The sequence below is a fragment of the Condylura cristata genome, unplaced genomic scaffold, assembly GCF_000260355.1.
Source record: "Condylura cristata isolate star-nosed mole 26May11 unplaced genomic scaffold, ConCri1.0 scaffold00029, whole genome shotgun sequence".
In the NCBI taxonomy this organism is placed as follows: Eukaryota; Metazoa; Chordata; class Mammalia; order Eulipotyphla; family Talpidae; genus Condylura; species Condylura cristata.
In genome coordinates this window covers 6,363,473-6,382,065 of record NW_004567130.1, presented here as the reverse complement: position 1 = coordinate 6,382,065, position 18,593 = coordinate 6,363,473, and the positions used below count along the sequence as shown (strand labels likewise).

At 50.9% G+C, this 18,593-nt stretch overlaps 1 protein-coding gene across 3 annotated transcripts in view; it reads right to left on the bottom strand.

Moving 5' to 3' along the window:
- SEZ6L (seizure related 6 homolog (mouse)-like) overlaps window positions 1-18,593 on the bottom strand; it is a 175,541-nt gene that overhangs the window by 32,030 nt on the left and 124,918 nt on the right. The window lies entirely within an intron of this gene.

Sequence of the window (18,593 nt, the reverse complement as noted above, 5' to 3'; positions counted from 1 at the left end):
CTTTGGTATTTTTGCACACCTACTAAGTGCTAGGCATTGTGCTGTGCTCAGAAAACAGAGTCACAGAGGAGCAGTATCCTCAGGTCAATACACCAGGGACTGTGGTAGGAGTCACATGAAGGTGAGGACAGAGGAAGGCATCTAAGTCAGATTGAAGGCAGCACGGAGGCCTCCCTGGAGGAAGTGGCACTTCCTCTGGCACTTCCAGACAGAGCAGGAGCCCACGTGCAGATACGCAGGCAGTGGGAGAAGACAAAGCGAGGGAGAGAGTCATGGTTCCTGAAGAAACTGGCCCAGTGGTCAGTGTGCCCAGGTGTGGACACAGGCCTGGGGCCTAGAGGGTTCTATAGGAACTAGGCTGTGAAGGGCTTCCAGAGCCCAATTTGGGCATTTGGATGTCATCTTGCTGGGGATATGAGACACCAGGGGAGAGTTTTAGAGGGAGTGGCCTGACTGAGCGCTCACTCCAGGGGAGAGGCTTCTAGGGCCAGGCCCTGAGCCAAGTTCCTGGTGGAGGCAAGGGACAGCACCCCCCCATGCCCCAAAGGCTTCATATAAGGGTGATGGTCAGGGTCGGGGTGCAGCCGCCCATTCTGGGGCTTCAAGCAGTGAGAACAAACCCACAGCAGCACAAGGTGCACCGCTGAAGCTTTGGTCCCAGAGGGCAGGAGACAGAGGACACCCAGCACCATGCCTTTGACAACACCTCTCACAATTCCTCACGCCAAGCTGTCCCAAGAGGTAGATTAGAGAGTTTTTTTTTCTTTTCATTTTTTAAATTTATTTTTTACATCATTCTTCATTTTGTGCATTTTTTCATCTCAGTTATAATCCCCATGGGCTTCCCACCACCAATTCACCTGTGTGCCATCACCACCGTTGATTAGGGAGATTGAAATTGCTCTCTGAATCTCCATCAGTTTCCCCTCCAGTACCCCTAAACCATCCTCTCCTATAAAAGCTGTCTGTCTGCTTCATGCACAGATTTGAAGACAGCCCAGGACTCCTGCAACACTCCCAGCCAGTCTCCAAGTACTGACAGCTTCCAGGCCCTGTGAGACCGAAATCCAGAGTGGCCACCTTCGTTTGCACCCAGTGCACAGTAAATGTTATGATATGAGACCCTATTTGACAGTGACATAGTGGGGTTGATGTCAGTTCTTGACCTAGAACAGGAAGAGCCTCCCTGTTCTAAGAGCCGAGTGACACCAGTCACTCAGCGAAGGCGCCGGGCCAGCAGGAGAACCTGGCCGGCGGTGCGTACTCACCCCTAGAGTCCACTCCACGCTGCTTCACTCTTAGCTGCCTTCCAGATGGTGTGCAACTCAACTTTTTCTATCACTATTTCAATATCTGAGTGCAGAGAAGCATCCTTAGGGGTGCAAATAACTTTCATTTTAAAGCCAAAGCACAACTCTTTATACTTTGTAAAGTTGGAAGGAGGAGATCTCTCAAAAGAGCTCACTGCCTTGGAATAAAGAAAAACATGATTTGATTCTTGGCTCTGCAATTTTGTGGAAGGCACGTGTTTTTTCTCAGGTTCTTTGCAAATGACTATTTCCAGTCTTTGTCATGGGCTTTGGGAGTGAGGTAAGGAAGGCAGAGATCTGGGATCAAATTCCAGGTTCACTGGTGGCACCCAAGCAAGCTTGATCAATCCATGTGGAGGTTACATCTGATGTAAGAATACCATGGGCATTGTCAACATCATCGTTGTCATCACCACTACTGATATCACCTCCATCATCACCTCCATCATCACCTCCATTATCATCACCTTCATCATCACCTTCATCATCACCTCCATCATCATCACCTTCATCATCACCTCCATCATCATCACCACTACCACCGTCATCACCATCATCACCACCACCACCACTACCACCACCATCACCATCATCACCAGCACCACCATTATCATCCCCATATCATTCCCATCATCACTAGCACCACCATCACCAGCGCCATCACTGCTACCATTACCACCATCACCATTATCACTATCATCCCAATCATCATTATCTTTTCTCTTTGGATTGCTGTTCAGATCCAATGACTTATGTTAGGGGTTCTCTAGTAGGAGTGGTTTTACATCAAGCAGACACTTGGCAATGTCAAAACACATGGTTGTCTCAAGTAGGGGAGATGATATGGTTTGGGAAATGATCAGAAATACTGTTAGATAATCCATAATGTGCTAGAGAACCCCCATTCCCACAGTAAGGAGTGACTTGGCCCAGAATGTCAATAGTGCTAAGACTGAGAAACTCTGATGGATGTGACTGCGTTTTGAAGAGTGTGCAATCAGCTGCTAAAAGCAGCTGCTGTTGTCCTGGAATTCAGCAGTGGTCCTCTAAGCTAAGAAAGACTGATAGGTACTAAACATTGAGATTGAGTTCTCCAGAAGCAAAGCCTGAGCAAAGAGCTGAGTGTCCCTGGCATTTGGCTCACCTGGAGGCCCACCCAGGCAGCACTGGTGGGGAGAAGAGACCGAAGAAGATAGGGGGCCAATTTCTGGGCCACATGTGGCGGGTTCCACCAGGCACAGGTACAGCCCCGCAGGGCTGTGAGAGGCAGTGGGGTCACGCCCTCCAGGAGCGAGGCAGGTGGGTATCTACTCTCCACCTTCCTGCCTCACTTCCGAGAGCTTCTGCCATGGAGTGGAATCTCCTGCACCTCTGGACTCCCCTGTGGCAGCAGTGAGAGCCTCCTATGGAGGTGGGGAGGCGTGTGGCAGAAACCATCATGGGTATGTGGTGGCAAGGGACTGGGGCGGGGGCACCCTTGGCTTTGAACAGTGCCATCTATTCTGCCCTTCCAATCTGCACCCTGCAGCCACCTCTAGCTTAAAACTCATTGGGCCATCAGAGAGGACTGCAAAGAGTGTGGAGGAGAGGGAGGCCCATGGAGAGGCGAAGGTTTTTCACTTTCATCTTAAGTCTGGTGAGGAGGCTTCAAGGAAATGCTTGATGGCTTGGCAGGTGTCTTTTGGGGTTTTGGGGAATAGTGACTGCATTTCACGCTTGCCCAGAGAAGAATTACAACACAAATCAGGCTGGAGCTGCCTGTCAGCCTGGTGGTGGCATAGAAAAAGGGGAGCACGAGGAGTGAGCTGCCAGTCACTGCGGAGAGAGGGGTGTACGTTTTTCAGGGCTAGATGCAAAGAAGGGGCTCTCCTTAAAAGTGTTTCCTTCCTGAAAAGAAGAGGGGACCCAGCTGGGGAAAGTCAAGAGCAGCCAGACCCACGAGGGAGGCTTTGCCCAAACCAGTACTATGGAGGAGCAGAAATCAGCATCCTGTACCCCTATTGCTCAAAGTCAGAAGTCGCCCGCCAGGCCTTCTTCACTGCAGAGTCCCTGGCTGGGGGGCCTGGCAGGGCGGGGAGCTGAAGAGTGAGCAGTGAGAGCTATATGACCGTTAGCTTGCACTGCACTTGTGCGTCCAAGAGACCCGTAAAACTAAGCTCTCACTCCGAGAAGAAAACTAGCAGGATGATGCACATGAAGGGGCCGTGGGAGGAAGCAGTAGGGGACTTGCCGCGGTACCCTCTGTGTCCACCTCCTGGAGAGACGGGCTCCAGCGAGACAGAGCCTCGCAGGCCCATCCTTTACTCTCTGCCCAGCCTCTGGGGAGGAGCCCGAGTCTTCCCTTGCCTGCACAGCTGTGTTGGAGATGCTGAGTGTATCCAGCGTCCCTGGCATTGGGGTATCCTTGACTTGAAAACACAGAGGTGGCCCTCCCTGGTGGCACAGCGGGTTAAAGCACAACACTGAGAAGCTAAAGCCACTTCCGCATGAGTTCGATCCCCGCCTGCCCCGGAGGTGACCACATGGCGCGGCAGACCTCTCCTGACCCGCCCGCTGCTCCCCTCAGCTGTGTACTTCGTTGATCTGCCTGTTTTGCTCCCTGCTCCATCTCTGGTGAATCCTCTCACCCTCCACATCTCTGGCCTGTACCCCAGTTCTATATGAATAAATAAATCTTAAAAAAAAAAAAAAAGAAAACGTAGAGGTGTGAGAGCGGAGATTGGGCATTGGGCGGAGTGAGGCTTGTGGCTGAGGATCCACGTGAGCTGTCAGCCAGGTTCAACACAAGGACACACCGGGAGATCTGGATGTCAGTTTGGCTCCACATGGAGAGGAGCTGACAGCTGCATGGGCAGGTGGGTTTGATCTGACTGGAGTTGGGTATAGCAGACTCCCCTCAGGGAGGACTGTACAGGACAGAGCTTTGCAGACTCAGCTTCTGCACTAGTCCAGGGTTTTCCCTGGATGCAACATCCCAAGGTCCTGCAAGAAGACGTGTTTCTATGATTCCTTCTACTGTCCACCCTGTGGTCTTTCTGTTGAACTATAGAATACCTCATTGACTGCTGACTCCACCCTTTCCTGACCTCAGTCCTTCTTTCCCCAAGCCCCCAAGCAGGCAATGAACTCTTGTAAAACACAAATCTGGCTCCTTCCTTAATAAGTCAGTAGCAAACAAATCAGTATAGCCACATGATGGAATATTACTCAGTCATGAAAAGGAAAAGAGCTGCTGCATGGGTGAACCTTAGACACTTTATGCTGAGTGAAATAATCAGACATGAAGGGATCATGCACAGTGTGGTTCCTCGACAGTAAATGTCCACAACAAATAAATCCATAGAATAGAAAGTTACTTGTTGTTTGCCAAAGGTTGGGGGCAGGAGCAGGATGGGTGAGGAACAGGGAACATTTGTTAATAGATACGGGGTTTATTTGGGGGATGACGACAATGTTTTGGGACTAGATACAGGTGTGGGTTGTGCATTTTGTATGTAGTAGCCACCACTGGATTATATATATTAAAATGGTTGATGAGACATCATGTGAATTTCACCTCAATTTGAAAAACTGCACCTCATCTCAGGATGAAATACAAGTTCTTGATCCTGGCATCAAGGGCCCATGCATCTGTTCTTTACCCCCTCAACTCTATGAAGTTTCATCTCTCATCGTCCCTTTCAAGCCACTGTTTTACATTCTAGCCAGAATGAATTACCTGTCAATCTCTCCCAAGAATGGTGGTGTCCTTGCCCACCTCTGGGGCTTTCCAAATACCAATTTTCCAACCGGAATAGCTTCCTTTCCACTCCAGACCTGGGTAACGCCTGTCATCCACTCATGCTTAGTGCTCCCACCGTGTCCTCCGAGCCTGAGCTGGGAGCCTGTGGAGCTCAGCTTGGGCATGGGGGCCATGCAGACCCTGGAGCTCCTTGAGGCCAGGAAGCATCTGCCCAGCTCACCCCATCTCCCCAGATTTCCTTACAAGTGAATGTATGTGGGGTATCAGTGCCAGCATCAGGCGGACGTCTGCTCTCAGCCTCAGATGCACTGTGGAAACTCCAGCGCACTCTTCCTGTGCCAGCCTTGTGGGACTCCTCTCATCTTGGGTCTTTCAGCATTTGATCCCAGGGGTTAATCTGAAAAGCCCTCAATCATTGCAGCTGTCTGCTAATGGAGCCAGTGCTGTCTGCCCGATAGTCTCCTGGATGCTTGCTGTCATTCTTTTCATTCTTTTTAGATATGCTGACTTCCACAATCAGCCTGTGGGTCACCATGCTTGCCTGTCTGCCTCACCCAAGCTCACTCTGGCCTTGACCAGCTGGGCTCTAGCTCCCTCCCTCCCGTCTCCACCTTGACGCTCCAGGCACATCCCAGTCCTTGCCTGTGCTTCTCAGCTGGCTCTGGCTATGCCGCCCAGTGCTTGCACTCGGGCATCTTCTTGCAATTCCTCCCTGTTTTAGGACAGCAAAAACACTGTCTTCCTGGACACCTGGAAAGGATCTCCCAAGACCTTCATTTAGCTGTGGAATGACAAGAAGTCTATGGAATATCAGGCGCTGGAACCACAAGAACTCCACAGACTAAGACTTGTGATCATGCCCACTTTACAGATAAGAAACTGAGGCTGGGCCAGAGAAGCCATCTGCATAGGTCATCTGAGAACCTGATTTGGGACTCAAACCTTGGACTGTCAGAAAATGATGTCTAAGATCTGAGCCATTATTTTACCCGCTATTCTGTGAAAGCCACATAAATGTGTCTCCAAAGAGTGTGCCTGGGCTCAGTCTTGTATCAGCAAATATCACTAAAAAATTACAACAGAATCTGCAGAATGAAGACCTCCCATCTTACTGCTCCCTCCCCAAGGCACACCTCGACAAAGTAAATCATCACACAAATTCACTGGATTAGATCCATGCTTATACTTTTTTTTTTTCTATCAAGGTAACATGCCTTCTCTCTCTTGTCAAAATATTTTGTCTCCTAAACACTTTACATTTCTCCTTAGCAAATTTGTTTTTGTTTTTCTTTGCTGCTATGAAACAGAATATGTAAAAAAAAGCAGCATTAAACTGCTTACTTAGTCTGAGTGGCTTTATAGATATAAGATTTCTGTTACGGCTTCTCTAATACCTGAAGAGTCTGGGAAGGATGCATCAGAAACTAGTTACAGTGGTTACCCCTAGGGAGGGGAATTGGAGAAAGGACTGTTTGGGGGGCAGGTTGGTTGGGGGTGCTCAGTGAGAAACTTAATTTTCACAGTAAACCCTTTTGTATCTTTGAATTTTGAATCATGGGAATGTATTACCTCTTCAAAAAGGATAAAAACAGCCTGAGGGACCCTCATTATTGCTTTCACTAGGATCTAGAGAGTTAAAGAGGCGAGGATGGAATGCAAATTTAATTTGACAGATTAGCAAAGCCTTCTCTGGTGAAGTCATTTTTTTCTAGGCCAGCAGAGGGCAGTGTATGCCCAAGCACGGGATAGGAGGCGCTCCACCCCTCACCAGAACCCTCACCCGGCTCAGGATCCCCAACCAATCAGGAGCGTGGAAGCCCTGGGAGGGTGGTTGGGGAGCTTTGTAACTATTGAGCTGGGGTGTAGAAAGAAAGGGTGAATAAACCAAGTTCTGTTTTTCCTTTCTCAACCAACATCCGACCCTTGCTTCGACATCTTGTCCTCAAAAGGTTTCCCTGACTGGTATTTGCAAGATGATATTAAGTAGACAAACATATTTTAAAATATCTAATGATTATGCATATATTTAAATGTAAACTCGAAAAATATATAAATAAATGGTTTGCACATCGAACTTCTAATTTCATGGACATTACTTTGCTTAGAGTAAGCCAAGTGAAAAAAACAAGCAATTTACATGCAGTTTAAGTAGGAAAAAAAATCAGCAGCTCATAATAGAAATGGGACTATGGTGAGAGCAAAAAAGAACCCACATAATACAGTCACAGTAAGACACTCCACAGACTTTCCAGAAGGTCCCCAGTGGGGCCACCGCACCTTGCAATCTCAGGTGTCTGAGTGCAGCAGACTCTGCTTGCTGGGTCCTCTGGAAACACCTGCCCTCCTCTCTGGGGGGGTGGGGGAGGGGGCGGGACCAGCAGGCTAGACTCACCCCTCAAGGTCACTCTGCACTCCCCCAGCCTGACAGCCACGAGATCGCACCCCGGAGAGACCACAGAATAAAGCTAGCCATGCCACATTTTTGGCTTCAACTCCACATAAAGGTATTTACATTATTCTACAGTTGATTAAATGTGCGAGATGGCATTAAGTCTAGGAAAGCAATGTACCTACCTACCTTAATTAAAATATATTTTAGCTGGGAAATGCTAACCATCACTTGAGCCTTCAGCGATTCATGATCGTTTTGCTGGGAGAGGGAGGGTCTTATTAAAAAAAAATAGAACATCTGCAAAGCACAATAAAACAGAAGGCGAGAAAGGGAGGTACTGTGCCGTAACTGGCCAGGCTTGCCACCGCTCCCTGCTGCCGGGAGCTCTTCCAAGCACTTCATCTGCACCATCTCATCTTCCCCTCAGATGAACCTTGCAAGCACCGCTCTTCTCACCCCTCTCTCTGCAGGCAAACGGAGGCACCCAGAGGTGGGGAACTTACTGAAGACAAACACTGGGGTCCTGGAGGGGCCCGAGCCTGGCGACTGGAAGGCAGAACCTCACCACAGGCCCTCACCCAATTTTCTCCCACAGGCGGGCAAGTTCCTGCGGGCACAGGCTCTGCTCCCTTCGCCTCTGCCCGCGCAGTGGGGGCCTGGGTGGAAGACGCGTCATTCACACCAATGAATTTTCCACACGAGTAAACTGAGGCACAGAGGAGTCAATGGCTTCCCTAAGAAAACAACATCTGCAGTGAAGGCCAGGCCATTCACTGTAGGGACGGTGGCAACCGGAGCTGGAGGATTTAACAAAGGGCAAAGAGGATCAGAACCCATGAACGTGTTGAATGCGTGTTGAGCTTTCCTGAAACACACTTGTTGGTCTTCGCAAGGGATGTGTCAACCTTGGTATCTGTTTTCTCGGTGGATCCCCCCATCACGGAGTGAGGTGATCTGTGAGAATGTTCTTCACCCTATTTCACAGAGGCACAAACTGAGCCCAGGAAGCCTCCGGCCCCAGGCAGCTGTACCCCTTCCCGGCACCAAGCGGCCACCACCAGGCCTGCAGCTCCCGTGAATTGCTGAGGGATCCTTTGGCCCAGCGCTAATTTTGGTTGCAATTTAATTTGATAAAATGGCAGACAGGATGAGAAACCATGTCAGCTCCAGGGAGGACATAGAAAACCAATGTCTTTGACTTCCTAAAGGGACAATTTAAAGCATAAAAAGACGAACAGTTCTCTTACTTCTTCTCAGTTCTTCCTTTTCCCCTCTCCTTCTCTCTCCCTTCCTCCCCTCTTCACCTAAGTACCTACTAAGCACTTTTTGTAGGCTCAGAACACAGCCCCGGCCCAGGCTGCTCAGGCCTGGCTGCTCTTACAATCCCAAGGGAGATGGGAGAACCCATGTGATGCCCAGGCTGCACCTCAGATGATTTCGACCCTCAGCCTCTCTGGGGGTGAAGGCTAGCCAGTGTCACTGAAGCTCTGCGGGCCTCAGAGCCATTGCTCTGGAGGTTTCTATGTGAATGCCCCAGTCCCACCCTCCCCTGCATTTCTCCTTTCTCCTTCCCCGCCACCTTTCTCCCCTGTTCAATGACCCTCATCCCCAAACAGGAGGCAAAGATGCTCCTATGCCAGGCATGCCTTTCCTCAGGGATGACCCCTGGGGGACACTGAACCATCTCCTCCAGGGCTGAACCATCTCAATGCGGCCAGTGAATTTCTGGGAGCATAAATGAGAAACATGTCATGCTGGCCACAGGATCAGAGAGACCAGCAACCCCGGCTGCTTCATCTTTAGGAGACCCAGTCACTCTGGCATATCTGCTCCATCTTGAGAGGCAGTGTTAAGAGAATAGGCTTTGGGCTCAGTCCTACGTGAGCTGGTTTCTACCTGAGAAAGTGGCTTAGCCTCTCTGAGCCTCAGTGTCCTCACCTGTAATTTTTTTTTTTTAAATTTAAAGCAGCACGGCCTGCTGAGGGATGAGGGAGTGTGGTGACCTGGAGTGAGATGGTCTCAGTGATAGAAGCCTCTTGTGCTGCTTCTTTGCTTTGGATTAAGTTGCTTTTCCAGCCGGAGCCTCAGTTTCCTCAAATAAAAATCTCAGAATCCCTGAAGTACAGAAAAATGAACCAACATCAGCCGTGGTCAAGTTGTTACCAGAACCCAGCTGTGGACGCCAGCAGAGCCGGTGACAGCAGTGGTGTTCTCTCACCCTTCTGCTCCACAAGTCCATTGTGCCAGTGGCACCTACGAGTCCTTTTATGTAACTGCGTACTTCCTGGATTGTAGAATGGACCAATCAGGTGTGAGCTATGAGCTGATTGGTGCTAAAGAGTCCAATCAGTCACAGGATTGAAAAGTGGTCCAATCAGACTTGTGGGTGGGGCACCCTGAAAGAGGATATAAGTCAGGGTCAGAGGGCGTTGAGAGCAGATGGTGCTAGCCATAGAAGAAGAAACAAAACAAAACAAAACAAGACTGCTCCAGCCTCAGAAGAAAGAAGGACCTCTGAAGAAAGAAGGACCAGAAGCTGAAAGAAGAGAAGAGCAGTTGACCTCTAAGGGGGAAAGAAGCTGAAGACCTCAGCTGGACACTGGGCCTCGGTCCTGTCTTCGACGTTGTCTAAAGGAGCAACAAAATTTCCAGGTCTGGTGTCTCAGAGCTGTTAACACTGGGTGTCTCTGACACTGCCACAGGGGACCAGTGACCAGCACTATTGGCCAGTGATGTCCGGAGTCCTGGTTAGTGATGGCAACCATCACTGCCACTGTCTGGGTGAGGAAGCCACCACGAGTAACCACAGAGAGCTCCTTGTTTCCCTGTCTGTGAAATAAGCCCCATGGCGGCTGTTCCTGGAGCCTGAGGTCCCTGGCCATTGTGCCCATGGATGAGAACCCAGCCAGTGACCTGCCCTCTTATTGGGTACTGGGCTTGGATTAGCTCTAGCCCCTCTGTATAGATATTGTATTGGTTTTGGTTTTTGACTTGTGACCTTTTGGGGCTTTTTGGTGGCTCTCTTGTCAAGATCCTGGGCAGCTGGGCGGCCATCCGGCTTAGTCTGGTATCTCATCTTTCCAGCTTCCTCCTGCCCCTGTTTCAAACACTTCACATTTTCCTTCTACTCAGGAGGTAGGACCCTACATCCTCTGTGTGGGGTAACCTTGTCTCATGAAGGGGTCAACTTGGGGATACAGCATTCACATAGAGGCTGGCGGTGCAGCCTGGGTTCCCAGGCCCCTGGGTGCCTACTGGGAGGTGTGTGGGCCTTCCTCAACTTGCTTATGTGGAGATGCACTGGGCCCTTCCTCTTTCTGAATGTGAGCCCCCCATATTTATAAAGCTAGTGAGTGGGACCCAAGACCTTCTTCTTGAAGACTTCTAAGTCAGGGAGCTAGACCTAACTTGAGATTGGATTTGGATTTGGGGTGTGTGTGCTTTATGTGGGTGCATGGAGTATATGTCCATGGGGGGTGCTTGGGTATGGGGTATCCATGTGTGTGGTGTGTAGAGTGTCTGTGTGTCTGGGGTGTGTGTTGCTGCTGAGGTGTGTGGTGTGTTTAGTATGCAATATGCATGTGTGTTACTGATGTGTGTAGTGAGTGCTGTGTTGGTGAGTTGTATGTTGTGGTGTGTGGTCTGTGGTATGTGTGGTGTTGGTGGGGTGTGTGACATGTTCCGGTGCATGCACACAACTGTGCAGAGGGAGGGGCCAGGGCTTTGTGTTGCTGGAGAAAGATGTCATGGCGGCTGACAGCTGCTGGATCTGTCTTTCCTGTCATTCCACATCTCCAGCCTGACTCCTCTTGAGGCCTCATTTCACCTGAGCTGCTAGAACCGTCCTATAAACCCAGCGTGAGTTGGGGATTGTGGGACCTGCATGGGACTCTCCTTCAGGAAAAGAACCACTGCTTGGAGCCTTGGGGCCCCCGCCCTCTCAGCTCTCCTTGTAGACAGCCCGGCAGCTTCCCGGCTTCTTCAGCTGTGACCACACAGGTCGGGGTCAGGCAGACCCTCGTCTCCTTCGCTGCTCCCTCACCCTGCCCTGCCCCCCTCACCTTCCTGCAGGGTGCCTCGTCCGACCCGCAGATCTGTCCTGCCGTCCCTGTGGACCCTCAGGACCATCTGGGTTCCACTTCACTAGCAGGGGGAGGGGAGTGGGACCTGGGCCAAGGGCAGATGGTCGAGTTGGAACCCACACCCACTGTCCACCTGGCAGGCCATCACGCTCCTCCAAACACTCGCGTCCCTTCTGAGACCTGGGGTGTGCCACTGTGTGAACGCCTAGGTTTTGAGAATTAACAAATCTGACAGACATAACGTGCTTGTGGCGGAGTCTGGCGCGCACTGAGGGCTCCTTCCCAGGAGTTATTTCCAGGCTCTGGATAATCAATCGCAGGCAATACCAGCTGCCCGGTGGACCCCCATAGACACTTGCTGATGAGTAAGTGGGCGAAACAGCAGCATTCCAGGGGTTCATGGAATGAGCAGCCATGACTCCCTGGAGCATGCGATGTAATTATAGGCAAAACCTTGAGCTCCTAGCTGTGCACCAGCCGGGCGACGTCCCGCCTCCTGCCACACTGCTCCTGCCATCACCATGGCTGGGAGGAGCAGAGCATGGTGGAGAAGGAGACGGTGGTGTGGGGCAGGACCTGCCTTAGAACAAGGGTTTCCAAGTCCCCACAGGCTACAGCAGCCAACCCCTAGTGAACCCCTGCCTGGGCAGCTCCTTGGGGTGAACGCCACACCCTCACAACAAGCCCCCCAGTGTGGGGCAGTCACTCTGCTTGGGAGCATGTGCGTGAGTGTGTTCTGTAATGAGCTCAGTCTGTGCGCCCGCTGTGGGGAATTAAGTCATCATCAGCATCGTCACAACTGCCAGTCAAATTACTGAGTGCATGCACCAGATCAGACCCTTGCCAAGTGTTTTATCCTTTCAAGAACTCTAAGAGGTGGGCACTATTATTATGCTTATTTTAAGGGTGGGGGTTGCTAAGATTCAGAGAAGTAAAGGGATTTATCCAAGGTCACCCAGCCACACTACCTGGGAGAGTTAGGAACTGAATCCAAACCTTCCTCCCACAAAGGCCTTTTCCTCTTCCTCCCACACAACCCTCTCCCCGGCGCTCCCCCCCCCCCCCCCCGCGGACCCAGTCCCCTAACCCCTAACCCAACCACATATTGAAAATACGGTGTAGAGAAGGGCACACTTTCAGAGTCTTCCATATGCCAGGCACCAAGCCCTGGGGGAGAGCTTGTCTCCTTCGCTTCATGGCTGCGGCATTTTAGGCAGACGACTTAACCTCTCTGAGCCTCACTTTCTCCTCTGCAGAACGTGGGGTCACGTACAGGGTGATGGAGCTTTGCAATGGAACCAGGAGGCCTCAGTTCTAACCTCCATTCTTCTTTATATGTGGTAGCTTGAGTGGAAATTTAGTCTCCAAGCTCTGCCTCTGACTGAGCCCATATCCTAAGGCTTGGAAGTCTCTGCCTGTACAGGTGGAGTCTGCTTTCCCTCCTGGAGTCTGGGCTGAGCCTAGCCAGGATGTGGCAGACAAGATGCTGGGCCAATTCTTAATTCAGGCTCAAGAGACCTTGAATGCCTCTGCCTCTCTCGGAGCCGTGGCCAGTCTGCACAGCACAAAAGCTTGCTGTTGTTTGATGCGGGTGGAGAGTAGACATCCTGGCTAGACTGGCTGAGACAGTCTGTGGCCAGCCCATCCCTAATTGTAAGACAGGTGAGCTGTCATCAGCACAACCATCTGCCCAACCAGTAGCTGTCACAGCCACATGATCTGACTCAGACCGGAAACCGATGTGTGAGCTAGCTTTTTATGCTCTGACTTTGGGGTCATTTCTTATACAGCAACAGCTGAGAGAGTGGTCTGGGGCCAGTCTCTTCCCACCTCTGAGACTCAGTGTCCTTTTCTGCAACCTGATGAAATCTGGCTCTATGAACTGAGCTACCTCTTCGACAGTCTTCCAGAAACTTTTGGCTCTGGGGAAATCTTGTCTTTCTGCTAATGGCTTGGAAAGTCCAGATCCAGCCAGTGTTATTTCTACGTGGCCATTTCTCCCAGGATTTTTGCTGGTGTCTGGAAATCTGTGGTCCTGGGACCAAAGTCAGCCTGGGTTCTTGATCTCACTTCTTGCCTGGCTCTCAAGCTGAATTTCTGTATCCAAAGCAACTGGATCTCTGTTTGAGGGACTGAAGTGCCTCTGGACAAGGCACTTAATTTTTAGGGCTTGGAATTAACTTAGCACAGAGCAGGTTGGCAGCGACTGAAGAAAATATCTGAAGCTATCAATCATACAGTTACAGGATTTGTTATGAGGTCATTTTATTTCCTGGTTAGAGAACTGTGCTGGGGCCCATAAAGGGAGAGAGATGCGGTCTGGGCCCCGCAGTGGGGTGGGGGAAGCAAACTGCCCTGGCATGATACAGTTTTCTTCCAGAGATATGTGCATACTTGATGTGGGCACCAGGAAAAGAGGAACATCTTTCTGAACCTCAATTTGTTCTTCTGTTAGATGGAGTTGGGGCTCCCCCCCTGGTGCAGCGGCTCACTGCCTCTCACTGTGTGGTCATGACCATGGCTTTGCCTCAGAGACTTGAGTTCGAGTCCTGACTTGGCCTTTTCCTAGCTGTGTGACTTTGGGCGAGAGAATTTATCTCTCAGCCTCAGTTTCCTTATCTGTAAAATGGGAATGTGTGGTGATGTCACACAGACTTCTTGGTAGGAATTAAACAGGTGAAGCATTTAGTGATTGGCAAGTGGTAAATGCTCACTAATAGATGTTGATTTGTATGATGGTGATCAATGAAATGATGCATGCCAATTATTTATGTAAAGTAGGGCAGGTAGTCGGGGTGGCGGTCGTATGGTCTGTGCTCGTTTGTCTATGTTATGCCCATCTTAATGCTCACTAAGAACTTTACATGCTATTTAATCAATGGACACATTCATGATCTCTGTCTCATTGAGTGGTACCTATTGAGCACTTACTGTGTGCCAGGCTGGGGGGAGAAAGTGAACAAAGTAGACTTGTATTAGGCAAGGATCACCTGCCGGTAAGCAGTGAGGTCAGACACCTGAGATGTTTCTGGTCCTCACGCTTATCTGCTGTGTGATGGAGGCAAGTTTCCCCCTCTCTGGGCCCCTTCCACAGCCTCCATGCTATCATCCTTTCATTGATAATTCCTGCATCCTTTGATCTTCCTTTCTGTGCTCTGTTTTGAGGCGTGTGCGAGAGAGATTTCAGAATCCTTTAATCCCAAGCTGGCCTGCTCAGAGTGGCAGGTGCAGATTCCTGATGGAGCTGGGAACACGTGAGCTAGGGGCCAGGCACTTGGGATATGAGGGCCTTCAGCGTGGGCTTCCTGACTCATTGAAAGACGTGCACCCCCATTCCCAACACCGACAATACAGGCCAGATGCTGCCTAATTAAGGCTACTATCCAGGATTTTGTTTCGGGAAGCAGTTTCTCCGGCTCGTCCTCTCCTCACACGGCCCTTCCTGGAATACCCTCCACCCTTCCAGCCCAGCCAATTCACACTCTTCAGGGTTCTGCTTGCGTGCCACCCTCTCTGGATGTTCCCACAGCTCTCAGAGATAAGCCAGTTCCCTGCTCAATTCCCCCTGCCCCATCCAGCCACAGCCCTTACCTGCCTCTTGTCAGGTTGCCTGATTACAGTCTGACTTCTCTTCCTGAGCTTTGAGCTCCCGGAGGCCTGGAAGCCCCCTGCCTCACCACGGAGACATGCAGCTCATCCCCCCAGGATGCCCAGGTCCCTGAGACAGGAGGCTGCAAGCTGAATGACCTGTTCAGTGTCCCTGATGATCACCTCTGCCTTCCCAGGACTCCTGGTAACCGCAGTCCATTTCTGAAGCACCAGCTGTGTGCCAGGCTCCATGCCCTTCACTCTGCATACACTCTCTAATTACCCCTCTGCAATGATTGTATTCACATTAGCTCTAAGTTATGTAATTATTATCTCTTACTGATAATGTTCACATTCATCATTGCTCACGAGTATAAGCTACAGGGCTCAGCTCAGCACACAGTAGGTTTCTACATAAATCAGGAATAGTTAGAACTGTTACAGTCAATGTCTGGCAGCAAGAGCCACGCCTCACTTGGTGAGTGGGGAAGGTCTGTTCTCCCCTGGCACATGTGTTTATGTCCTCATGACTCAGCAAACATCGCCCAGTGCCTACTATGGGCCACCTACCCAGCTCTGTTTGCAGCACAAACTCCTTCTCCATCACCCATGTGATAAATAAGAATTGCAAACACTTAGGCAGTGCTGAGGGGCCCCAAGGACGGAATTATTTTTACTATCAAACCCAAATTGGTTTACTAAAACTGTCAGTGGAAACCAAGCAAGATAAATTAAACTCAGCAGCTCTTGGGCCTCATGTAACCCTCGCCGGTGAGATGCTATTTTCATTCCCTCTGTGGGAGGAAGGAGGTGCCAAGCCCAGATGCCACTCTGCCAAGCATGTGCCAGAAGAGAGTGCCGGAGGGAGCCTTGGGCTGGTGACCAGAGGACTCAGCTTCCTTCTGCAAAGCTTTAATTCCGTTAAATGCCTAAAACTTACTGGGCACATCCCGACTCCCCGCCTGATGCGGTCCTCAGGCCCCTGGTCAATCCCGCAGCCCCCTGGCCGGCCTTGCTGCTCCTGGATTGCTGAGCTGCAGGAACACAGGCTTCCTGCAGCCCCTTCCCAGTGCTGGGCAGGGTCCCAGCCCCGCGGGGTGCAATCCAAGCTCTGCTATCTCCCAGCCTTGTGAGTGGTTACACTTCCTCCTCTGCCACCTCAGTTTGCCCGTCTGTGAAATGGAACCAACACTGGATATCCTGCCTGTGAGGGGACCTGGGAAGGGGACGCCTGGGCTGCAAGAGTGTTCACTGAACATTCAGCATTTTGCACAAGTTGGAAAAGAGTCTTTCCTTCCAACTTCTGGACCTTAGCATAGGGTGTTCCCCTGGGTGGAACACTGTTCCTCTCCATCTGGGGCTCTCTTCTCTCTTGCAGGTTTCAGTAGAGGTTAAGACTTCTCTTCTTTTTCACTAATGGCCTTTAAGTTAGCTAATTCTTTGTGGTGGTGGCAGGGCGGGCCTGGCCATGCAGGGCACTCAGCAGCCCGAGTGTCCTTCCAAGAGTTAACCAGAAGTGCCTCCAGATATGGCTGCGTACCCCTGAGAACACAGTTGAGAGCCACTGCTACCAGGCTGTTTTCTCAGGAAAGCTTTTGTTCTCTGTCCTCTCAGGTCCACGCTCATGCCCGAGGGCCCCTGCATTTCCTCTTGCATCTGCTACGTCAGGTGATGACTTGGTGCCCCAGGGCAGAGCCACCTCTGTCTTGCTCATGCCAGAACCCAGGCTTCTTCACAGCAGGTGCACAATAAATGTTTGTGGAGTGGAGTTGAACTTGCTCAAAGTCAAAAATCGCAATCTTTGCAATCTGTCCATGAGCACTGAAACTGGATGGGATTGATTTTGATGTCATTTCAGCCCTCAGGCCCTGGAAGAATGCTGGCTGCTTGCTGTGTGTGGGGACTGGAGCTGCCCTGGAAACAGCCCCCGGCCCCACAGGCCCCAGCTTGCAGCCTGCACGAGGCCCCACCATCACCTTCATCTTGGCTACACATCGGGTGCCCAGGTGACCTACAAACCAGCAGGGTCCCTCACATTCCACCCCACTTGATCCTAAACTCCACCAGTGGCATCTGAGCATTATTAGAGGTGTGTGTGTGTGCGTGTGTGTGTGTGTGTTTGTGTGTGTGTGGCGGGGTGGGGGGGAGGTATTTGAACTCCAGATTATGTCTGTGATGGCAAAACTCAATCTTTTTTTTTAAGAAGATAAACCCAAAAAGAGGAACCCAGCGCCTTCCCTGGGCCCTTTCCTTCTGTAACTCTTTCCCAAATTTTATGCTCTAATCACATTAAGCTGCCTTAAGTCCCACTTGAGCAAGCCCCTTCTCTCTTATTTCCAGGATTTGCACATGCTATTCTCACTCTCTGGAACATGCTACCTTTCCCCCTTGCCATCTCTCACTCTAGCTTAGAAGCCATTTTTCCTGGAGGCTCTTCTTGATCTCCGTCTCGCTCCTTAGCCACCTGCCCCCCTCACTCTTATCACTCTGCGTGTAGATTCTGGTTCACCTCGCCCCGGAGCAATGAGGCAGAGCCTATTCCACTTTTCACAGCTGTACTGTGAGCATGCACACTTGTTCTTGCACATAGTAGGGGCAAAGTTACCTTCTCGCCAGAATTTCAAGAGACCATCCAATGCACTCCTTTCCAGGATAAACTTTACTGCTGAAGGGACAGCTTCCGGAAACTCTCCAGTTCTGAAAGCTGTGCTGACTTAGTAGTAGACACTCAAAGCATGTCTTGAATGAATAGCAATTTATCCCAGACACAAGATGACAGAGAGATGAGACTGGGAGGAAGGGGGTCACTCCTCATCGAGCAGTGGGTGGATGAGTGATGAGACAACAAGAAAGGACAGCTTCAAACTTGCCTTCAGCAGTCACGAAACGCTAATTTCCAAGCCCCTCCTGACCGGAGACAAACTGAGCCTCAGGAGAGAAGCCCCAAGTCACAGCACTGGGAGCAAAGCAGAGGGAATTCTGACAGGGCTGACCTGGTCCTGGGTTCATAACACTCACTGTGCAAGGACTGAAAATCTCCTGGAACAGGAGGCCTGGGACATCTGCGCGCACTTCCATTTCCAGCTTCAAAGATAGTTACTCATACTTTTGCACATAACTTCCTCTTCACTTGCAAGGCTCCTTGGCCCAGCCAGGCAGCTCCTGAGCTATGCTTCTCAGCCTACTGTGAGAACTCTTGAGGCTTGAGAGCAGAGCCGATCCCCAGAGACCCTGCTGCCTTCAGAGATACTTTTTGAAGTTGGCACCTCCTCTCCCGCTGCCCCTGTCTCTGGGCCTGCCAGCTAGCCCTTTCCTTCTGCTCCTCGAGACACCACCATCTGTCTCTCTCCCCTTCGCTCAGTCCCTGAGGCGTCGCAGGGGAGGGAGAGGTCTGGATGGAGCACCTACTAGGTGCCCGCACTGCGCACAGACAACACAGCCACACGGCAGGCATGCCCATTCATGGCAGCATTTCTTCA